The sequence below is a fragment of the Rousettus aegyptiacus genome, unplaced genomic scaffold, assembly GCF_014176215.1.
Source record: "Rousettus aegyptiacus isolate mRouAeg1 unplaced genomic scaffold, mRouAeg1.p scaffold_m13_p_10, whole genome shotgun sequence".
NCBI lineage: Eukaryota > Metazoa > Chordata > Mammalia > Chiroptera > Pteropodidae > Rousettus > Rousettus aegyptiacus.
The window spans coordinates 92,355,511-92,377,727 of NW_023416285.1; the positions used below are offsets into that span (position 1 = coordinate 92,355,511).

Consider the following 22,217-nt stretch of genomic DNA (forward strand, 5'->3'; position numbering starts at 1 on the left):
ACCCATCTACGTTGCATTTTGAACCTACAAGTTTCGGGTTTCACTTCTTTTCATTTATCACTGACATAGAACGTATTTACCAAGTAAAAGCTATGTGATTATAAATTCCTTGAGAGATTTGCTCAAAAATGTTTCCCCTAAAGGCCATCTTTCCCTTTTCTTGGGCCTCTTCCCTTGGTCTAGATGCGTACAAAGTCCCTACTGATTCTAAAGATGACTCCATCACCAAATAAGGAAGGCCACTCTGGGTTCCACTTTTCTCTTTACGACCACCTTTTCTAGTTTTCTTTCTCCCCAAACATCTTTTAATGACATTTGACCTTCTGACTTTCTAATGTTTTATGGGATATTCATAAGTTTTTTTTTTTTGCCTGAAAAGTGTGGATTATAGGTCAAAAAGTCTCTGTTAAGCAAAATGTAGGGGATTCCTCTGCTTTCCATGGCCTTTAATATGCTGATATTCATTATTTACACAGAATTCGGTACTTCCGGAGTGCTTTTGACTAGACAGACCCTTTTTGCTCTGTGGACCTCCTGTTGCTTGATAGATTGGATGTGTAATAGGGTGCAGACTTGTTTTTAGCAGAAGAGCTGACGTTTCAGAGTTGCTCGTCATCTCTATTTGTGACGTGAGGATAGGAGTCGTCTTGGAGCTGACCTTCTTTGTTCTGGGAAGGGCCACTGGCCTGGCCCCTTCCAGTGCCAGAGCCGTAAGGTTTCTGGGTGTGAGAATGCGCTGGCACGCTTACTCGTTTTCCCTTGGCAAGGCCTGGGACGCTGGCTTGAGGCAGAACCCACACCTTGGCCCAGATCTAGAGGGTGCTGGGGTGTTCCTGACACTCTGCATGGAAGCCCAGGAGCTTCGGGGCTAGGGAAGGATGCTGACGCTTCGACCCCTTCTCTTTGTCGTTTTGTCAGCGTCTTCGAGACGCCTCAGAAAAGAGCCCTCTTCCTCTCTGCTGGGCTTCTGAACAAATGGAGAAACAAGATGGAAGAGGCAGGCCAACTGAAGATGAACATATTCTATACAACTGATTAAGGCTTGGTTAGAGGGCGCGGCTTATCCTTTGGAGAACTTGGCCCGCCGATGCCCTGTGCCCGCCTTTTACAGGCTTATCTACCTAGCCAGGGCCCCGCCCTAGCTCCTATGTATCTGGGCCCTGGAAGAACAAAGCTAAGCTTGTGTTGGTTGGGGCAGCTCACTCCCAAGAGAAACAGGGGGGAAATAAATGTGCCCGATTGATTCTTCCCAAATTTACCAATCAGATAAGTCACCCCACTAACCCTAGGTTGAAGTAAAGAAATGGGCAGAGAAATCTAGGAGGCTGGCCCTCTGAGCCTGCCTACCCTCCTCCTGGTATCTGGGAAGATGTGTCTTCTTGAAATGTATTAGCATGACTAAGGAAGTAGGTAGATCTAGACCAAGATCAGCTGATAGGAAGGGACCCTAGGGACTCCTGGAGGCTGGGGGAGCTTCCTGTGCACAGCAGGTGACTGGTGCTGTGATTGCTCCTGTCCCAGACACCCCAGCACCATGGGAGTCCCTGGGAAAATGGCGTGCGTGTGTGTGTACGGAGTTGTACCTTGGAGCTGTGACCTACTTTGGCATGTAGCACTTGGCTCATGGTAATACTGAGGAGACAGGCATCCTTGTCTCCTGCATCCCATATTGTCGGGCTGGCAGCAGCCTCAGTAATCCTTGGTTTTGAATGTCTCCTGGCACAGAACTGGTAGCTTTTAGCAGAGACGTGCTATGGAGGGCCGGCCACCTCTCCTGCCCCTTCTATGTAAAATGACATTTTCTAGGGCAGATATCTACACAGTGCAGGCATCTCTGGGGTTCTTAGACTCTACATGAGATAGAAACCCTAAGAATGTTAGAATGGGAGGTCGATAGAGGGCTGGGAGCTTGAATGCTAAAGAAATGCCAGTTTTGGCCTGAAAAAGGCCAAACCTCAAGATGGTGAAATGGGATGCATCACTTGTAAATACGCACCTTTGAATTATTTTACTGGCGCTCTCTGCCGCATTTGACAGCCGTGATCATATGCTTGGCTCTGAGTGCTCCGCCTGAATGCTGCTGCCTCACAGCTAAGACCTTTGCGTTCCCGATAGTCCTCCTCAGCGCCCTTTAATGCTTAACGCTGCCATGCTGTCCTCCCCCACCGTGGACAGTCTCGCTCACCCTCATGGCCTTGCTCATGCCTTCCCCCAGGCGGGAATCTCAAAATCAGCATGTTACCACCCCCAAATTCATTATTTTGGCCAAACCGGCTTCTCTTCTCTGTTCATCTCAACTCATGTCATTGACATTTGCCCATTTGTATACATTAAAAAGTTGGAGGCGGATCTGACTGTTCCCCCATATCGAATTAGTCATCAAGGCCTGACTCTTTTACTTCTTAAGTTTTTCCAGAATCTGTTAGCATCTCTGCTTCCATCAGTGATGTGCTGATAAATGTTTAACCACCTACTCTTGGTGGGGAAGCCTCAATTTGTAGGATTTGTCAATTTCTGTAAAGATTCCCACTATGGCTGATTTCAAGCTATCAAAGGTTTAACAATCTCTCCCCCAAATTCCTAAAAACTTAATTGGTTTTCGTGAGATGGTACAAGCCAGCTGCAGCTGACACTGGCCCTGGCCCTCGCTGATGCTTTCTCATCCATCGCCCCTTGCTCCAAACCCCTCTCCCCTCCGCCATTCTGTCGCCAGCCGCCAGAGAGGTCAGACCATGCTGCTCCCTGCTGAAGAGATGCTAATGGCTTCCCAGGTGATTCAGTCCACGCCTCTTCACGGCTGACCAAGCTCTTGGTGGCACATCCCTGCCTACCTCCCTAGCATCGGTTCCAGCCCCCTGGGGGTTGCCCCTGCCCACGCTATTACTGCGTCTTCCCTCGGTGCCCTCCTCACGCCGTCTGCCCACTCCCATCCTCCCCCCTCTTCTTCAGCTCTGTTCTTTTTCTTCTTTGAGGCGCAGCTCAGCTGAAACCTCCTCCAGCCATTTTTCAGGTTGGGTTGGGTCCCCGTCTCTGCATGTCCTATAATAATAACCTTAGCAAGCTTTGATCACTGCACTCATAACCTTGTACTTATGGGGGTTTGTTTGTTTGTTTTGGTCTTTTTTTCTTTCTAGTCTATCAGCTTCTTGAGAGAGAAATCATGTTTTTGAGTTGTTTTCCTTTTCAGCTTTATAGCCACAGAGCCTAGGACAGGGACTCTCTAATTGAAATCAATCAATAAATGCTTCTTAATTACCAAAGAGGTGTGTGTGTGTGTGTGTGTGTGTGTGTGTATGTGTGTGTGTGTGTTGGGGATATGGTAGGTTAACAGTTGTCCATTTATCTATCTATTGCTGTATAATAACCACCCCCAACCCTCACCCCACTAAGTTTTGGTTTAAAACTGTTGAAATGGAAAACAGAAACCAGCCTTGTAAATTCTCTGAGTAGACAAAACTAGTTTAGTCATCCAAGCAAAGCTTAATTTAGCTGATTTTGCAAGTATAACCTGACCTGGGTCATTTCTTGATGGTGCCTCTGGAAATCAGAAGCAAAACTGTTTCCCAAGGTTGATGTGAGGTAACTGCTGACCAATTCCCTGTCATGTAAGAAGCTTCTGATATTCTAACCCACCCTCGTGAAGAACAGACGGTCCCTGCCGTTTCTCCATCTGAGCTGTTTTGTAGCAGCTCACCCCTGAGCCTCCTTCTGAGTCAGGGTTTGGGCGCTCCCGCTTTGTAAACAGCTTTGATGAGCGCCCGGTGAACTTTTACCAACTGCTGCTGCTTTGGTGATTTGTTGGTTTTACTTCTGCTGTTTCTAAACTTGTGGCCGAACAGTTAACAACTAGTCTGCTCATGAATTTGGGGCTCGTGGGGTCTTCTCAGCGGTTCCTGCCTGAGTTCCTTCTGCAAATGCAGTCCGATGTAGCCGAAGCTGGAGGCGTCTTAGAGCTGGGACTCTGTCTCTTCCTGCCCCCAGACGCATGGCTGCCTCCGGGGACTTCAAAGTCCTTCCAAAGAGGACTTCCTCTGCCTCGCCTACCCATCCCCCCCTGTGGCTGTCATCTGTCTGTTCCTGTTCTGGGAGGGGACAGTTCCAAGACTGCAGATGGATTTGAGTGTGGTTTTCCTGCTTTCAATGTCCCTTTGGCTAAGTTTCAGGCTGGTTGGGCCCTTGCTTATCCTTCTGCCCTGAGGCCGAAAACTTTCCCAGATCTTTTGGCAGTTGACCATTTGTCTTCCTAATGTCACAACTTTGGGAGCTCTGACCGGCAGATTTTAGGTCAAGAAGAATAACATGCATAAGATTTTTGGGGGAGAAAAAGCCCCTATTTTCTTTCCTACTTCCTCGAGGTCCAGATCTCTGACATTCCAATGGGCTCCTCTTCTTCCTGCGTTTGTCACAGATAACATCTTCCTCAGTAATTTACAACAATTGAGTAATTGTTTTGCACGCTATTTCATGCAGTACATGCATGCAAAAATACGTGCTTTTTGAAAAAGACAATCTTTTTGATGATGATAAAGAAGCCATAAAAATCATCTTTAGACGTTTGGCAACTAAGAAGGAAGGATACTCAGCCAATAATCTCAAGACGGGCTTAAGTCCTGGCTCCTTGATTTAATAATTACTTCACTTCTCAGAGCATCAGGATCCTCATCCGAAAACCTGAAAACACCTCCCTTGCTGAAACTGTAAGGATCAAGGTCGGAGGAGGCCCGGATGTGGTGCCTGCCTCTGTCTTGATGCTCGGTGCGGGGAAGGCTCAGTGGGTGAGTAGTGGCTTCTGCTGGTGCAGAAAACTGCCCCTCTGGCCCTTGCCCTGAAACCGGAAGCTTCCCTTCCTCCCTGTGTGTCCCTGGTGCCTTGCTGGCTGCTACCCCAGTGCTGGAGCTCAGAGCAGTCGAATCCGTCAGTGAAATGCTCTTCCCCATTTTTCCTGCCTGGTCTCCATCGACTCATCTGTCAAGTCTCAGATAAAACATCCTCAGGAAAACCTTCCATGAACACTCCCCACCGTGCCCCACTCTGCTAGACTAGGGCCAGGAAATAGGTACCAGATGTTGGGATAAAGACAGCATTAAAAATTAAGACTCTAATCAAGGCTGAGGAAGTTAGCTACGACCTCAGTGAAGATTACGGATTTCTCTAAGCAGATAGAAGAGGTCAGAAGTGGTATCCCTCCCACTCAGAAAAACCCGACCATACAAAGAACACAGGTGTGGGGTCCTGGTACACCAATTATGAAAAAGACACCTGCTTAAATTCTCTTCAAATTGAAAATGCTAGAATGTTTCAACTTAATGCCTAAATCTATTGTACGATTATAATTTTAGATGGGAATTGTAAGGCTAACTTGTTAGTCCAATTAGGCAAATTTTCTTAAATATTGCAACTACATAGATATCAAATCTGCACAGACTCCTTAATGCAAAAAAAAAAAAAAATCAAAATGTAACTGTTGAAGATTTATGTTTTAATTCTAAATCTTACCCCCGTGGTAGGCAGCATTCTAAGATGACTTCCAAATGACTCACGACCTTTGCAGAATCCCTCCCCTTGAGTGTGGGTGGAATGTGGAAATAAGATGAGAAATCACTCCTGTGATTAGATTACCACTCGGTTGATTTTGAGCTGATCAAAACAGGTTCCTGGATGGGCCCGCCTTAACCAGATGAGCCTGTAAAGAAGGTGAAGCCTCAGAGTAAAGTGCTTCTGCCGACTTTGAAGATGCAACCAACCCATGACCAACAGACAGCAGAGACCCTGGGACCTCGGCCCTACGACCACAAGGAATTCAATCACGCCAGTAACCAATGAAGTTGGAAGAGGGCCCTGAGCTTCAGATGAGAACCACAGCCCTAGATTCCAGCCTGGCGACAGACACTCTGAGCCAACACGTGCCTGACCTCCTGACACACCGAAACTGTGAAATAGAAAACTACCATTCGCTCTGTAGGGGGCTGCACTGTGTGCCCCGCCCCAGAGATGTCGAAACCCTAACCTCTGATACCTGTGAGTGTGGCCTTATTTGGAAATAGGGTCTTTGCAGATGCCATCACATTAAGAGGAGCTTTTATAGTGAATTAGGGTGACCGGCGTCCATGTAGGGAGAGGGAGATGTGGAGACACATACACCGTACACAGGGATGATGGTCAAGTGAAGATGGAGGCGGACGTTGGAGCGATGGAGCTCGACCCCAAGGACCGGCAAGGATTGCTGGCAACCGTCGAAAGGTGACAGAGGCAAAGAAGGATTCTCCCCCAGAGCTTTCAAGAAGGAGCATGGCCCTGCCAGCATCTCGATTTCAAACTTCCGGCCTCCAGAACTGAGAGAAAATAAATTTCTGTTGTTACAGAAAAGTAAAACAAAATCGTGAGGCTCGGCGGAGCCACCGTACGCCAGTGTGACGGCTGCAGTGCAGCGTGAGCGCATCGTGTCCCCTTTCACCCTCCAGACGCTCCTGGCCGGTGCAGAGTGCGAGCGAGGCGGCCCACCTGACGCCAGACTGGGAGCGGGGCTGCCGTGCTCGCTGGGCTTTGCAACACCTGTGTCTCCACGTTCTCCGCCAGCCTTCCTCAGCAGCCCCTCCCGCTTGGCTTCCTCGCAATCCTCCTGCTCCAGATGACCTCCACCAGCCAGAGCCCTCGGGTCCCGGTCCCGGGCTCTCCCCGCTGAGTCCCTCTCCAGGTGACCTCATCATCCCCTTGTCTTGCATCTCTGTTGACGACCCCCGACTTTACTTCCCCACGTCAGACCCCTTTCTGAGTTTCATCGTGGAATGTCCACCTGTCTCTTTGGGACGCCGCCATCGGGGTGTCGCATAGGCAGGTGCGGGGTCGCTATACCAAAGCAGTTCTGATGGGGCCCCCTCCAGCCATGCCCGGGGTGCTGCCCGACCCCACCCACCTTCCTTCTTCATGTGACCTTTCAGGTCTCCGCGAGCTGGCCCTTCGCCTTCTCTGGCTTACTTACCACAGGGCGGGGTCCCCCGTCACCTCGTCCTGCTCAGCGCGTTCACAGCTTTCACAGCGTTTCGCATGCCCCCCAGGTGATTCGTTTCTTGCTCTCTGGACTGTTACTGGTTATTTCTAGGGTTTTAGCTTTTCTATGCCCAGGGCCACCCCAAGTGCCAGCAAATATCTGATAAATAAATGCAAGGGTGTCCTGAGCAGGTCACTTGCTGAGGTAACCCGGTCTATTCTGTAATATTAAGAGGATTTGACGGGATGTAAGAGAGTATCCTTGGAAGAGCCTAGTCTGCTACCTTGTACATGGATGTACATGGAGGTGTTTATTAAATGGTAGTAAATGTAAATTGTTAGTTCCTTCTCCCTTTTCTGGGTCATACATAAGAGCATATAATGTGCCTCCAAAAGCTCTTTATCAAGGCTGGTGTGATGCACCTTACACAGTTCTGAGTGTACCAGCCGTGTGTACCAACTGTAGACCTTACTACTACACCGGTGCACTGGGCTGTACTCAGAGACAGTGATTCAAACGGGGTGTACCAGAATGTGTGTCAGAGTTTGAGATCCAGTGATGGACAGGACGCATTTTAAAGTGCAGTATTGGGTATATTAGTCAGGGTTCTCCAGGGGGAAAAAGACAATAGGAGACTGTCTGTGTGTCTGTCTGTCTGTGTGTCTTTCTTTTTCCTTTCCTTCCCTTTCCTTTTTTCTTTTCTTTTTGAAATCTGCAGGGTAGGCTGGCAGGCTGGAAAGTCAGGTGAGACTTGGTGTTGCAGTCTTGAGCCTGAATTTCACAGGGTAGCAGACTGGAAACAGGATTTTGATGCTTCAGTCTTTAAGAGGATTCCTTCCACTTTGGGGAACTTTGGTCTTTGCTCTTAAGGCCTTCAACTGATTGGATGAGGCCCACCACATTACAAAGTGGAGTCAGCTTTACTTGAAGGTACTGATTTGAATATTAATCACATCTAAAATACACCTCTAGACTGGTGTGTGACCAAACCACTGGGTGTCCAGTCCTAGCCAAGCTGACAAATAAAATTAACCACCATACTGGGCAAACATTTTAATGATCAATTTAAAGAATATTGAAATATTCTACTATTTCTTCAGTTCTAGGCTACGTTTCATGGAGAACCTATATGATATTCTTATTCCTTCCTGTCACCTGCAGGAGTTTGTTATCGATTTGTTTTTTTATTGTCTTCCCCCTTACTCTGAACAGATTTGATACTTTAGAGGTGGGGAAGGGGGTCTTAGTTAGGAGTTTATTAATCATTACCTACCCAGACTGGGAAGTCTCGAAAAACCTTTCTTTAAAGACATCTGAGTGTCATATTTCCCCACCTCAGATATTGATTGCTCATTTTTTTTTTTCATTCAAAAAGCCACAAAAACAAAACAAAAACAAAATCAGAGCTCCAGTTGCTGAGCTGGATGCTAGTTACAACGACAAACAAAATGTGGTTTCTGTTTTCTTGTTGTCACGGGGCACCTTAAATCTCATGACTTGCTTGACTAAATAGAACAAAAGCACTTTATGAAACTGCAAAGGAAATAGGAAGGAAGTAGCAGGAAAGACTCCTTAGCTTCTGAGATATTTATTAGAAGTTAGAGGGGTTTGTTATAAATGAATATAAAGCATTGTTTCAGCAAGAAACAATTCGTTCAGAATAGTTTCAGGTGTGCAGCCCCGATGCTCATTGAATGAGAGTGAATTTTCCCAGCCTGTGACGGTTTATTTCCAGCAGATGGCACTAAAGGACTGGTCGTAGCAGAGGCTCTTCCAAACCCGTGAAATACATTTACGTAAGGCCAGCATCTGAAGCAAAGATCGCATATTGCCTAAGACGCTTTCTTTTGCTCCATTTTAGTGTGACAAGTGGATCAAAATAAGAAGCAGACAAGAAAATGGTTGTCTCTCCTGGAGCGTGGTATACTGTGGCATAATGGAGAGGTAGGTCAAGCACAGATGCAGGTAAAAAAACACCCACAGAGCTGGCACAAGGAACTTGTGCGTGTGTGTGAGCGTGTGTGTGTGTGTGTGTAGATTAAACAATAAAGAATAGAAGTGAAAAATACTTCAAAAAAGGTAAAGTAGAAAAACCTATAGAGAGAATAAAAATGCTGAAGAAGATGAGAGAGAGAAATCAAATGAGCATGAGACTAGGAACTTGATTGAAAAGTATTAATATGGAAACTTCTGAAAAAAGGGATCCTATTCCTCTATTTCTTGCAGTCCTCATAATAGGTGACTCGAATTTCAAAGAATATCATGTAAGTGGAGGATTAGGAAAAAAGCTACCAGATCGTCTAGAACCACCTCAATGGAATTCTTCAAGGGAAGGGGCTCTCAGTGCCCACAAGGCCTGGGGATGATCCGAACCACAGGCAGTGCCTGTGGGGGAGGCGGAGTCAAAGCTTTACTTACACACAGGGGAAGGCCCCACTGTGGAGGGGGAAAGAAAAGAGCATCATTGGTGGGGATGGTAGACCTATCGGAGCCACTGTCTCTGTCAGTCTAAAAGTCTCCCATTAAAAGAACCTGCTATGGCGGAGGATAGAAGAGAGGGTTCTTCCTGCTGCAGTCCAAGGGTTTATCGCTCAGTTTAGAAGCTGCTTCCAGAGCAGGACCATCGACCTGGTTTGGAAAAGGTGCCCTGTCGGTGTCCTGTGTCACCAAAGGCGGGCATTGGTGAGATATTCCCATGAGCCCACAGAGATGACCATCGAGGACAAGGCTAAGGAGCTATCGTGGTTTGTCCCCGAGAGTGCTGCTTCTCTCAGGGTTTCCTGCAAGTCATAAAACCCCTGAGTGAAATGATGCCGCAGGAAGTACGTGCAGGGAAATGATGCCGCAGGAAGTACGTGAAGGGAAATGATGCCCCAGGAAGTACATGTAGGGAAATGATGCCCCAGGAAGTACATGTAGTGCATAATAATATACAAATATGACGGGCTTTGCAATTTACCTTGATTCCAAGTAACTTTCAACATTGGGTCCCCAAAACTGAAAGTTCTTTTCTTCCAGGAGAGTTGATTTCTTACAAAAAGAGTATGCCATCTAGGCCGTTACAAGTTCGAGCTGAATTATAAAATCTGTGGAGGGGAGTAGTGTTGAATCTACGTTATTCTAATTAATCATCCAACAATATCTTCTAAACATACTCTGATAAGCCAGTGGCTCTTAAATTTGTCCAGACATTAGGTATATTATGTATGTATATACATACACCAGGCATTAGACATAGTATATGTGCATATATATATATATATCAGACATTATATATATGTATATATATAATCACATTAGATATATTATATATATACATATAATCAGGCAGAGATCCTATAAGTATTATATATATCATACATTATATATATGTATATATAATCAGACATTGGATATATTATATGTGCACATACGCAATCGGGCATTAGATATATATACACATATCTGCGTACACGCATATGAATGACAATGTCAAGTGTTAAATGCTGAATTCGTAGAAGTGATGCCAACGAGGGTGTCGCCAGAATTTAGAAGGAAGTCATGTCGCATGAGCCAGCGCGGCTGGGAAGTGGGGAGCAGCCCTGTGGAGGGCAGGACACTGCCTGGGCGTGGAATGGCGAGGAGTGAGCAGGGTGTTTGAGATGAAGGAATAGCATCAGCTGCCCATCATACTCATTAAGGAAAACTATTATTACTATCCATAAGCCTGTACTAAAGATAGCAGAGCGGCAAAGCATGGCCAGGGATTAAAACTATAATCTTGTTAGCTACCTTCAGAGGAGAAATAAAGGATGAGAAGCTAAAAGTTCCCGAATCGGCAAAACCATTTCCTTATTCTTTCAATATTCTGATGCCAATTAGACCTTTTCTTTTTGCTTTAATAAGTTGATAAATCGTAGGACGTTCAACATCACCTGTTTATTATATATATCCTGCTTTTCTCATAGACCATACCTGTTTTATCCAGCCGCTTCCAAAAAGTTAAAATTACATGGGACACATGAAAGGTCTAGACAGTAAGCACCCCAAGAAGAGGAATGAGACTGTTTGAAAATAAAGGAGGACGCTCAGTCTAATTAAAATTACTTCGTATTTTAGTAAAGAGATCTATATTTTTTTAAGACTTCCATTTAGACTTTTTTTTAAAGCTACACTCTGCCTGTCTCATTACTCGAAAGAAATTTTAATCTAGCTACCTTGTCTCCATCCCCAGCTCTTCTTGCCAATGTCCCACAAAGCCTCAAAAAAAAAAAAACCAAAATATTTAAGCAATTTTGTCCAAGAGTTTTCACTGAACATATAGAGAGAGTTGGAATTATTATTCTACCTGGCGGGGAAAGCGCTAGACTCTGGAGCCAGACAATTGGGATTTTAATCTTAGGTACATCGCTTACTATCCGTGTAGCTATGGTGATGTTACTTAACCTTTATGCACCTCAGTTTTCTTATTGGTAAAGTAGACACAAATGGAGTTGTTATGATGACTAAATGAATCCATATGTGTAAAGCGCGTGGAACAGCCATGCTCATAGTGAGGGCTCAGTCAGTGTTAGCTGTTGTCTTGATCCAGGGCGTTGAGAAAGGTACACAAGAGCAAGTTTCATGGGAATGTAGGTAGACTGGAGAGGTATTATATCCATATATAATTATGATTCATTTATAAATCGCAGTATATAAATTATTACTATAAATTATATTTATAATAATACAAAATTATTGAACACTCCCCCCCGGAAAAATTATTTGTATCTTTCCTTTTAACAGAATACATTTCGGACTATTTATAAAAATGCATCATAGAAAACCATATGGCCCAGATCTTAAACACAAGCAAGTGCAGGGACAAAAAAGAGAACCAGAGAAGGATCTGGTAGAAAAGGAAAACCTGATAAGTTACTCACAAGAGAAGAGGCCAGTTGTACAGGAGAAGCACAATTCCCCGAGTAAGACCAGAGACCTCCTGACAGTCATCTTTAGGATGAGGCTGCGTAATAGAAGAACAAACATCTTCAACACCTTTTCAACAGGCAGACGCAAGGGTGTGGCGGGGCCGCTCCCCGGACCGTCCTCAGATCGTGGCCCAGCAGAGGTCATAGCAGCAGCTCTCTGAGGGGGCGGAACCGTGCGGCCCAGGTGCTGGCGCTCTGTCCGTTCTGCTTCACGGAGAGGGAGCCTTTGGAACGCCCGTCAGGCCCAGTGACCCTTTTCTTTGCCTTTCCCCTCCTCCCGCAAGCAGTTATTCACTGCTCTGTGTCCTCTTCTCCCTTGACTTTTGGGGCACTCATGACTCCTGGTCCTCCTTCTACTTCTCCGTCACCTTCTGCTCCTGGTCTCATGACAGCTCCTTCCCACCCGCCTCCCGGACGTTGGTGTTCCTGGGCTCCCATCTTTGGCCCTCTCCCCATCTTGCTACTCGTCTCCCCCGTTCCATGACGCCTGAGCTGCCACGTTGAAAACAGGAATTCCCAAGCCCACGCAGCCGGGTCGCAGCTTGGGCGGGGTTGTGTTCTGAGGTTGGGGTCTGAGGCAGAAATAGCATTTTGCCAGCCTGAGACTTGTTCACTGTTTTGTTTTGTTTTGTTTTGTTTTAGTTGAAAAAGAGATGAACTGGTTGGCTCAAATTTGGAGCCATTGTGTAGAAAATTGTTTTCTTTAAAGACCAAAATTATACTGAGTGTTGAGATGTTCGTATTGTAAGGACGTACAAGGGGAATGAGACCACTTGGAAGAAGAGCAGGTTCACATCTCCCACTTCCTGGTCAGTTCCGAGCCGGCAGCCATGGGGCGAACCAGCAGCAAAGAAAAATCTAAGTAATTCTTCTCCTCTGTTATTCATGTACTTAAGAGCAAGTGCGCGCAGGTGACATTGCATATATTGGTGATGACTGCATGTGTCCCTACAAGCTCTCACTGTGTGCCTGTTAGCCATCTTCATTTGGTTGTCCCACAAAATTTCAACCTCAACATGTCCGATGTTAATTTATCGTGTTTACTTCCCGCTGATTTTTAATTAGGTTTAGTGAGGTACCCACTCTATATTATCGCCGTAACGAAGATACTCCCAAATTTTAGTGGCTTAACCAAAATAAAAATTTATTTCCCACCTGTGCAGCAGCCCGAGGTCGGCCTTGCAGGTTAGGAGGTGGGGGGTGAAATGGGGCACAGGAAGTCCACTCCACAGTGTCACTCAGGGATCCGGATGCAAAAAGCCTCTGCCATCTGTAGTACGTCGCTGCCAAGATAGCGTTGGTGTCAACACCCAGTCAGGAGAGGGGCGCAGGAAGAGAGCGTGGGGAGGGCACCCCTGGGCTTTACTGTCGCGTTACATCTGTTCCCATTTTGTTGGTGCCAGTGTTCACATCCCAGCAACACATCCACACAGTGGCAGGGGAGCATTAACACCACGTTTTGGCGGAGAATTAGCCATCTCCCTTCTCCATTTCTAACTTGTTCTTCTACCAGTATTTCATGTCTCAGTTTCCTCTTTTATAAAATGGATTGACAATTGTACTCTTCTTAGGAGCTGTTGTAAAAATTGAGATAATCCGTGCAAAGCAAGTAGGATGTGCCTGACTTTTAGTCGATGCTCAAAAGTTGGTTAATTGTTATTGTTATTAATTAGTCGCCAGATTTCATTAGCCACCAAAGTTGCACCAAGCTAGAAACTCGTTCCTTGTTACCAACTCCCAATCAGTCAGGAAGTCCTACTTACTAATTAAAAATACATACATATTTATGTTTCTTTAAATGCAAGGAATAGATGTTTCTGACGGGGAAATCAAAACAGATGAATTCGGGTTTTTTAAAAAAAGAAAAGAAAAGCCACTCTCCCTGGGGATCCAATGTATTCCTATGGCTTCGACCTACCATCTTCAAAATGGCTCATATAGGACTATGTGACTGGATTAGAGCTCTCAGCTGGAAGAGATCTAGAAAAACCTTTTTGTTCCCTCATTTTTAAAACAGGAAACTACAGCCCAGGTGATGACAAAGCTGGGACTCGATGCTATGTTTTTTGACTTCAGTCAAGTCCTCCATGGGACTCAGCGGCTTCCTTCGTGAGAACCTTCATATACCCTGCTTGATCCTCAGTCCTCTGTTTCCCTCCTAGTTTAATTTCACAGACAAGTAAACTAAGGGAAAACCAACCAAACAACTCCTCTCCCTCATCCTCACAATTCGGTTTGGTGTCCGTTAAGTAAAGACGACTACTCTCTGACTTCCACTAACTGCTTGTGGCTTCCAAACCACTTCAGTTCCAGCGTATGTCCTGAAATCTGGATCTTCTTGCCTGGTTGCTCAGATCCCCAAGCCCAGTGCTGTCTCCTTTCCCGCTTTTTATTCTGAGCAGCAGATGGCACTGTGCACAAGTCTAGAAAAATGTTTACACTCCAGGAAAGATGAAGGAAAATGTGTGCTAAACCTCTCTCAATTTTATGCTTACCCTCTTCTTGAGTCTGAGTGCTCGTGAGTGTGAGCCGTGTGCTTACTGTGTGTGTGATTTATATGATCTGGGACATTGTGGCAGAGGCTGCTGCTCATCGATGAACTTGCTTCCTCTCCTTCCTGGGCACACAGCTGGACTACATTTCCTGGCCGTAGTTAGACCTGGCCATGTGACTGAGATGTGGCCAATGGAACTGCTCTCAGAGAAAGTGAGAGGAGCGAGAGGAAGTAGTTTGTGCCATTTCCAGGGCTGGCCTATAAAACTCTCCCGTGCTCTTCCCCTGCGCTAGCTGGATGTCGATGGCCAGGAACACCTTGGACATCATGGGTTGAAGGTGGCAGAGATGGCAGCATCCTGGGTCCCTGAATGACTGCGTGGAGCTGATACACCCGTGACTTGGATCCACAGTGGGTGTTACGTGAGTGAGGATTAAACTATAACATGTTAAGCCACTGAAATTGTGGGTTTTGTGGTGCAGCGATCATCAGCCTGTTCTTATTGATAGGAGAGTTGGGTGATGAAACTCTACTTTTCCCTGTGATTCAGGGAAAGGTCTTTAATGACATTTCACAGGAAGCTTCCATGTTTCTGTACAATCGGGTGCCTTTTTCCACATTAAAGTCCAAAGAGGAAGTGACTGTTCCCTGTTAAAGAGGGTTTAAAGGTTTCCCACCTTCAGTTGTTTTAGCAAAACAAAGGACTTGATATGCGGACTAGAAGGCAGGCCTCTAGCAGGGAGAATGCAAGTCAGCTTAGATTAAAGACAGAGGGACTATATCACAGGTCAAGTTTCTTTACTAATGAAGCGTATATAGCAGTTGCCAGGCATACTGGAGCGAAGTAAATCCTTCAGTAGAACTAAAGGTGCCGTAATAGAAACTACTCAGGGTGAAGGACGAGCTTTAAAGCCGGCCACCAACAACTTCTCCCCTCCCTGTACACACAAGCTTCTCCTACACCAAAGAGGAGGATTCTGTCACCTCTCCCTTTGAGTCTGGACTGGCCTCGTGACTTGCTTTGGCCAACAGAATGCAATGGTGCCAGTTCTGGCATAGGCGGCTTCTGATGTCTTGGAGCCCAGCTGCCATCCTGTGAGGAAGCCCAGCTGGACCGTGGAGGAGCAGGGGTCGAGAGGGGCAGAACTCAGAGGACCCAGCCTATGGCCGGCACCAGCTGCCTGTCATCTGAGTGAAGTTTCCTTGGCTGTTCTGGCCCCACTGAGTTCCCAAGTTGAATGCAGCTGCATAAATGGCCACCATCCACGCCACATGGAGCGGAAGAATTATTGATGTCAGTTCGGCCAGCCCACAGAATCACAAGAGGCAATAAATCATGTCGTCGGGCACTACCTTTTGGGGGATTTCATGTGGCAATGGATAACCAAAGCACAGGATAAGTGATAAATGCTCTTTAGCAAGGGGTGGATGGCAGGGTATAAAATGCCACAGGGCACAGAAGACAGTCAACGATAAATTCAACAATATCCTCAATGACTGAGTCTTTTACACCAGGGCACCCAAGACACCGAGATGCCAGTAACATCCTCACGGAGCTTGTAGCAAAGCAGCGTGAGACAGAAATGCAAACAGCTAGTTATTGGAATTGTGTTGAGTAGGGGATCAAAAAAAAAAAAAAAAAAGCAATGCATTCTTAAAAGCTGAAGCTGAGTGTATGAAATGAGTAAGGTTTGATGAGTGGCTGGAGGGGCTCACAGGGGAGGAGCGAAAGCATTCGAGTCTGGGGGGGCCCCTCACGAAGGCAGGGGGTGACTCGTGGTGAACAGCCGCAAGGGAAGGCCCGCCTCTGCGTGGTTCCCTTGCTCTTAATACCTGGCCGGGCCGTTCTTGGTGCCACCTGGTGCCAGCTGACACCATGAGTCGTGCGACCTCCACGCCTGCCCACGTGGCTTCCCAGGGGCAAACGAGGCGGCTCTTATTTCAGTCTGAGCGGTGGACAGACGAAGTGTCAGCGTCAGGTTCGTAAGTGACAAAAGGAATCAGAAATCAACATTTCTACTTGAGGAAGTGGTAACCCTTCTGTTTCTATCACCTCTGGTTTTCCTAAAAAGCATTAATTTGGGCTCCGCGTGCTTTTATGACATAAATCAATCACCAAATGTGTTTATCTCTCTGATTTTAACTCTCTTACCTACGAAACAAAACAAAACACAAGTGACTCTACTTGCATTCTTTCTATTTTTTTTTTTTAAATTGTAGTAAGAACACTTACGAGATCTGCCCTCTTGACAGATTTTTAACCGCAGAGCGCAGTGTTGTAAACTATAGGCACAAGGTACTACAGCAGATCTCTTTGTTTTTGTTTTGCTTATTTCTTTTATCCAAACCATACCTCATACATCATTAATACAGACGAGGAACTTAAAATTAAAAACGTGTATATGGAAGGTGCCCGATCAAACCGGGGAGCAGTCAGCACGGTCTGGAGAAGGTGCCGCCCCAGCAGTCTGCGCCTTCCAGACCCCTCCTGAGGCCCTGGGAGAGGGGCCCGCCCAGCCTCACCCTCCAGAGAGCGGCTACCCCCGCTGCAGGAGGAGCCCGGGAACCGAGCACCTCCCGTCCCCTCCCCGGCTGCACGGCTGCACGCTCCGTGGTTCCCGTCCGTTTCCGCTCTCCCTTGTCTAGGCAGACCCGTTTAGCCCTAAAGTCTGCTCCGCCCTGAGACCTTTCCGATGTCATCATTTCCTTTCCACTGTCCTGCCCACTCCCACCCCCTGCTGGGTCTGGGGCACCCGTGCTCCCCCGTCTCGGGCTCGCCACCTCCTCTCGCAGTCAGCCCCCCCTTTCACCCCAGCCTGGCCTTGCTAATAATAGCTGCGATTTGTCCTTCACAGACTAAGGGACAGTGTTTTCCTCATTTCGAAGGAATAGTAATAACACAATAATGACAGTAGTTTGACGGCCGCCATTTGCGTGGCTGCGAGGTGCCCTGTACATGGTAACCTTCAGCGCTCACAACTGTGTATGGCGGTGTCATGGTCTTCACTTCAGGACAACTGAGGCTGTGAGTTGAAGGCAAGTACCTTCAATTTGCATACCAACTGCCATCAAAGCCTGAATCTTTCTGCCACATCCCCTGGCTTTCTTGCCGTGGCCTGGGTGGTAGGGATTCGTTTATATTAATGCCAAATCAGCACTGGAATGGCCTTGCTGTGTCAGAGTGCCCCTTTCCTCCACACGCAAACAGCCTGGTTTGTAGGTTCTTTGTAGCTACATAGGTAGATTGAAAAATAGATTAAATAAGTTTGCAAACACTTGAGGTTCATTTGAATTCCAACGTCCAGAGCTCTGTCTAGCCTATGTGTTACTATTGTCACCTTTCTTAAAGCCCAGGGCCCAGAAGTGACCCATGGGCCCCGCCCTCCTACAATTTGTCCCTTATGTAAACATCTAGACCCCACCACCCTACCCATCTGGCAGTTGGATTTCCTGGATTCCGATGGTCTTGCTGCCTGTCGTTTGTTCCTGGGCTCTTCCGGGGTGGCTTTCTCTGAACCGTAACCCCTAGAACTAAGGCCCCGTGGTGCTGAGGGCTCCTACCCCGATCGCACTTCGGCCGTGCACTCCCTCTCATGCTGTAGGCAAACCATTTGGTTTCCGCTGCCTTTGCCTTCCCATACAAGGAATTCATGGGGATCATTCTCCAAGAACTCTCAAGTGGTCTTAAGATCAGAAGCTCGTTCTGATTCTTTACCTCATTTCTTCCAGCTATTCAGAGTTCTGTTCTCCTGTGCTTTGTGGAGGCACGTAAGAGAGCACCAGTTATGTTCCAGCCTCATAGGTGAGGGCAGAGGAGCAGAGTGGATTCTGGCTACGTCGGGGCCAGTAATCTGTGTCACCGACTCCATCCACATGGCTGCTCTGAGCAGGTGCATAGAGTGAACAGACAGGCAGAAATGCCCTTGATTCCTCTGTCCCAAAGAGAAAGGGGCTCTGCAGCCTCGCTCCCCCGCCTCCTCCAGCAGGTACTGGCTGAGTTGTTTGAGTTTTGAGTTGCGAGTTGCAGTCAAGAATGGGGAGTCTAATTGGATCCCCACTCTAACCAAAATGTGCAGGACTTGCACATAGAATACTGACTCGTTTCTAACTTGTCTTCCTGGTGAATGATGGGAAAGGACAGCAAGGGCTAAATGTTGTGTATCTTCAGTGGATTAGAGAGATCAGATGCCCAAGATGTCCCAAACCATAATCTAAGTCAGGACACCCGACTTGTTCCCATGCAATAAACATCTCAGGAGGCTTCTCTCCCCAACAGTGACATTTAAAATTTCTTTGCTCATCCTCATTATTCTCATATAACCAACTCTGCATGTTTTGCAATGAAAATATGGAAAATTCAAACCAGATGATCAAATCCAGGTGGCTCTGAATGCAATGAAAAACAATCATAGACTCAGACACAATCTCTCTCTGTCTCACACACACACATATACACATCCTACTCACATATGACTGGAGTTTTACTTTACTCTGAGTCTGATCGCAATTCTCTCTTGGCCTAGTGCACACTGTCAGTGACCAGGGGACCTGGAAGGACAGCTGGAGAAGCACCAAGCTGACCAGCCACTTGGGGCTATTTGAGAGTCGATCATGATACTTAGGAGGTACCTTCAAGTTCATGGCTGCAGTGGGTGCAGCCCAAAGTTAATAGCACAGAAAGCTACCTGCTGTACCAGACCCCCACCTAAAAATGGGATGCAGTAATGGGCAACCGGAGCAGGAGGGATTGTTTTCCACACTGGGAACAGAGTCCATGGAAACAGACCATTCTCAGGTGTTGGTCCCCCTGGGGAATTCGAAAGAGGACCATAGTTGTCACGAAAAGGTCAGGCCACGTAGGCCAGACTCAGGAGGCTGGACTCAGAGCTCTCAGGATCAGAGCATGTTACTGATGCCCCTTCATATATAACTGTGTAGTCTCTGGGATAAGCGGGGACGGGATCGGGTAGCCTGGGAAACTCTGCATTAAACAAAGTGAAATATGTCTCTTTATCCTGTTACTTCAGGCTTTATCGTGAATCTCTGAGAGTGGGAAGGAGTAGGGGGTTCTTCCCAGACTTCGCTGACCTGGGAGTTCCTCCCCCTTCACTGAGAATGTCTAACATGTCAAAAGGCACTAATGTCCACGAAACCCAGTTTGGAGGATGGCATTTGGAAAAGTCAGGGAAGCCCCAGCCGTCCAGGGTCACCAGCTCCATTGAGACTCAGCTCCCAGCCCAGCCGGCCAGTGGGACATCCCAAGGCAATGGGCTTCTCGTTCACACAGCTGCATCCTTGGGGGAGCATGAAGGCTCGCTATGGGGACATGAGCACAAGGATTCATTTTTTTTTTTTTTTTTTTTAATTCTAGGTCCACCACTCATTTCCATTGCTCTGCCGAGAACTGGCGGCAGTGAGCCATGGCAGCGGGACAGAGGGGCTCCTTTCTGGGCCGCCTCTCGTAACATCCATTTCATAAAAGCAAGAGTTTCCTCTCCTTGGTATGGTACATTGCCCCCCCCCCAGGGGGTAGGAATCTCTGGGTGCCGCACAAAATGTGCTGTTTTTATAGAAAGCATACGAGTCTATTCATTTAGTAATGTCTTGTTGCCACTCAAATGATGGCTAATGCTTCGCTTTCCTGAAAACTGAGGGGAGACCTAATTGAGGTGTCAGAGAATTAGATCATTAAAAAAAATTTTGGTCATCGATCACCCTATGAGAAGGAGCTCTGCAATTGACATTGCTATAATGAAATGCCTTTCCTTCTCATTTACTTAGTTTTATAGAAAATATCTCCATCGTGCTTATAATAACTAACAACGATAATTGTAAAATGGAATACTGTGAAAGGAATCCCATCACTTTCAGGAGGAAGTCTGAGGAAGACTAGTTTTTCCAGTAAAATTTTACTCTATGTTTAGTAATCATTTTTTAAAATTATAATACATTTATGTTGTTTTGATAAATTACAAATGAATAGTGCCTACTACAGTGATAATTCCATCCAGAAATATTCCTTTGATATCTAGAGCTGTTGGTCACAGGAAAATTTTAAAGTTATTTCAAAGTAATTAAAGCATGCAAGATTAATTTCATATTTTTGCTGCAGTTAATTATTATGGATGATCAATAAAAGGATATCAGGCATAAAATATATCATATTAACATAAATTACTCGAGGAAGGTGGGATGAAAATATTACTTTAAGGAGTTAATGAAGTAAATTTTTGCCAATTAAAGACAAGCTTGTTAGCGTATATTTTGAACGAATTATGGCAGATACCAAATTGCTATGGTATTAGATTGCACTGGAAACATTTTAAAGTCATAGGAGTTTTATTTTTAAGTGTTTGATATTTCCAGTGCACCAGGAGTTATATCCTTTGCAACTATTTAAACTTTTGAAGACATGTTTTAGGCATTAACTTAGAAGGATGTGAGAAGACATGTAATTTTTAAAAATTATTTTAAGGGGTCATCGACTAGGAAGTTGAAGGTGTTGCATCCAACGGCACGTAGGGAGGATGAAAAGGTCGGGAGCCAGAAGTGGCGACGCTGGGCTGGCTGCGGCCTTGGGCTGTTCTTCCTGTCTTGAGTTCACTTCACACTTCCCCCCTCTGCTGCCCCTCCAGCCTGGCGTCCATATCCATCCAGGTCTAGGTCCCCTCAGCTTCCTACTTAATGTCCCACATAATCTCCTCCTCCTGGGAGCAGCACTCATTTCTTTCATGCGTGTGTGGTCTTGGCCCTGAAACCAACTCATGGGACCTGTCTCAGGGGCGTGGCCCCTGTCCCACAGTCCCTACCTCAGTCTTGCCCCAAATCCCACAAACCCCCAGATAGTAGGAAGCCAGAGTTGGTCCTGGTCTATAAGACCTCGTCCACCCATCGTCATCTCAACAATTAGCATTATTTGTAGGTTTGAAGTTTTCAAAAAGCTTCCCTTTATAAAGCATGTCTTACCACAACCTGCTGTGATATATGAAAAATTGGAGCTCAAAGGGTTTAAGTGATTTGCCTGCGATTATATAGCAAGAAATGGCAGAGTTAATATTTGGGTCTAGATCATCTGTCTTCATGCTCTGTGCTTTATTCAAGATGTCTCACTGTCTCTTGGGAGTCTATTTCATTCGAAGGCCTAAGAAGATCAACTGGGGCCTCCTGAGTCTGGGGTGGCCCACTTCTCAGCACCCTGGGTGAGAGCCCACCCCTGGAGATGGCGGTGGGTGTTAGCACAGTCTCCTTGTCTGATGGCCGACTCTCTGGGGTCTCCTTCAAGATGTTCCGCCAGGCACTCGGGATGGATTAGCAGACAGCAAGAGGGGAATCTATGCATTCTCATACTCGGAACAAGATCCCATGGTGTGGAGCCAAAATGAGATGAGTATAAACAAATGTGCGTATAAAAATGTGGAAGATTTGCCGTGACTCGTGTTTTAGTCTGTATAGTAGTTGTACCCAAAATAACACTTGGTCAGATGTCAAAATACCAGTCATCTCGCTTTAGTTTTAAAGACAAAGACTTTTAAAAACCAGAAGAACTACTAAATCAGTTTCAACTTATCTCAAAGGGCCCAAATTAATAGGTATTTTTGGCTACATAAGTTAACTTTAAGTATACTTTGAGTATTATTCTGGAAAACGTTTAAAGAGAGTTTTCTTTTTGTTGTTAGTGCATTCAGGCTGCTAGACATGCATATTGGAAAAATCGTTATTCCGTGTGGGGGCTTGATTTTTTTTATTCCTCGGTGTGAGGTATTTCATTGAGGCTGAGCCCTCAAGA

The 22,217-nt window shown here is 46.2% G+C and overlaps 1 protein-coding gene across 4 annotated transcripts in view; it reads left to right on the forward strand.

The window, feature by feature from the left end:
* CCDC3 (coiled-coil domain containing 3) overlaps positions 1–22,217 on the forward strand; it is a 138,959-nt gene that overhangs the window by 15,237 nt on the left and 101,505 nt on the right. For 3 of the 4 annotated variants that reach the window (XM_016134427.2, XM_016134426.2, XM_016134429.2), the window contains 2 exons: positions 8,850–8,932; positions 14,725–14,853. The gene's annotated coding sequence lies outside the window, so the exon portion shown is untranslated. The remainder of the gene's footprint in view (positions 1–8,849; positions 8,933–14,724; positions 14,854–22,217) is intronic. The other variant, XM_016134428.2, reaches the window with a different exon arrangement.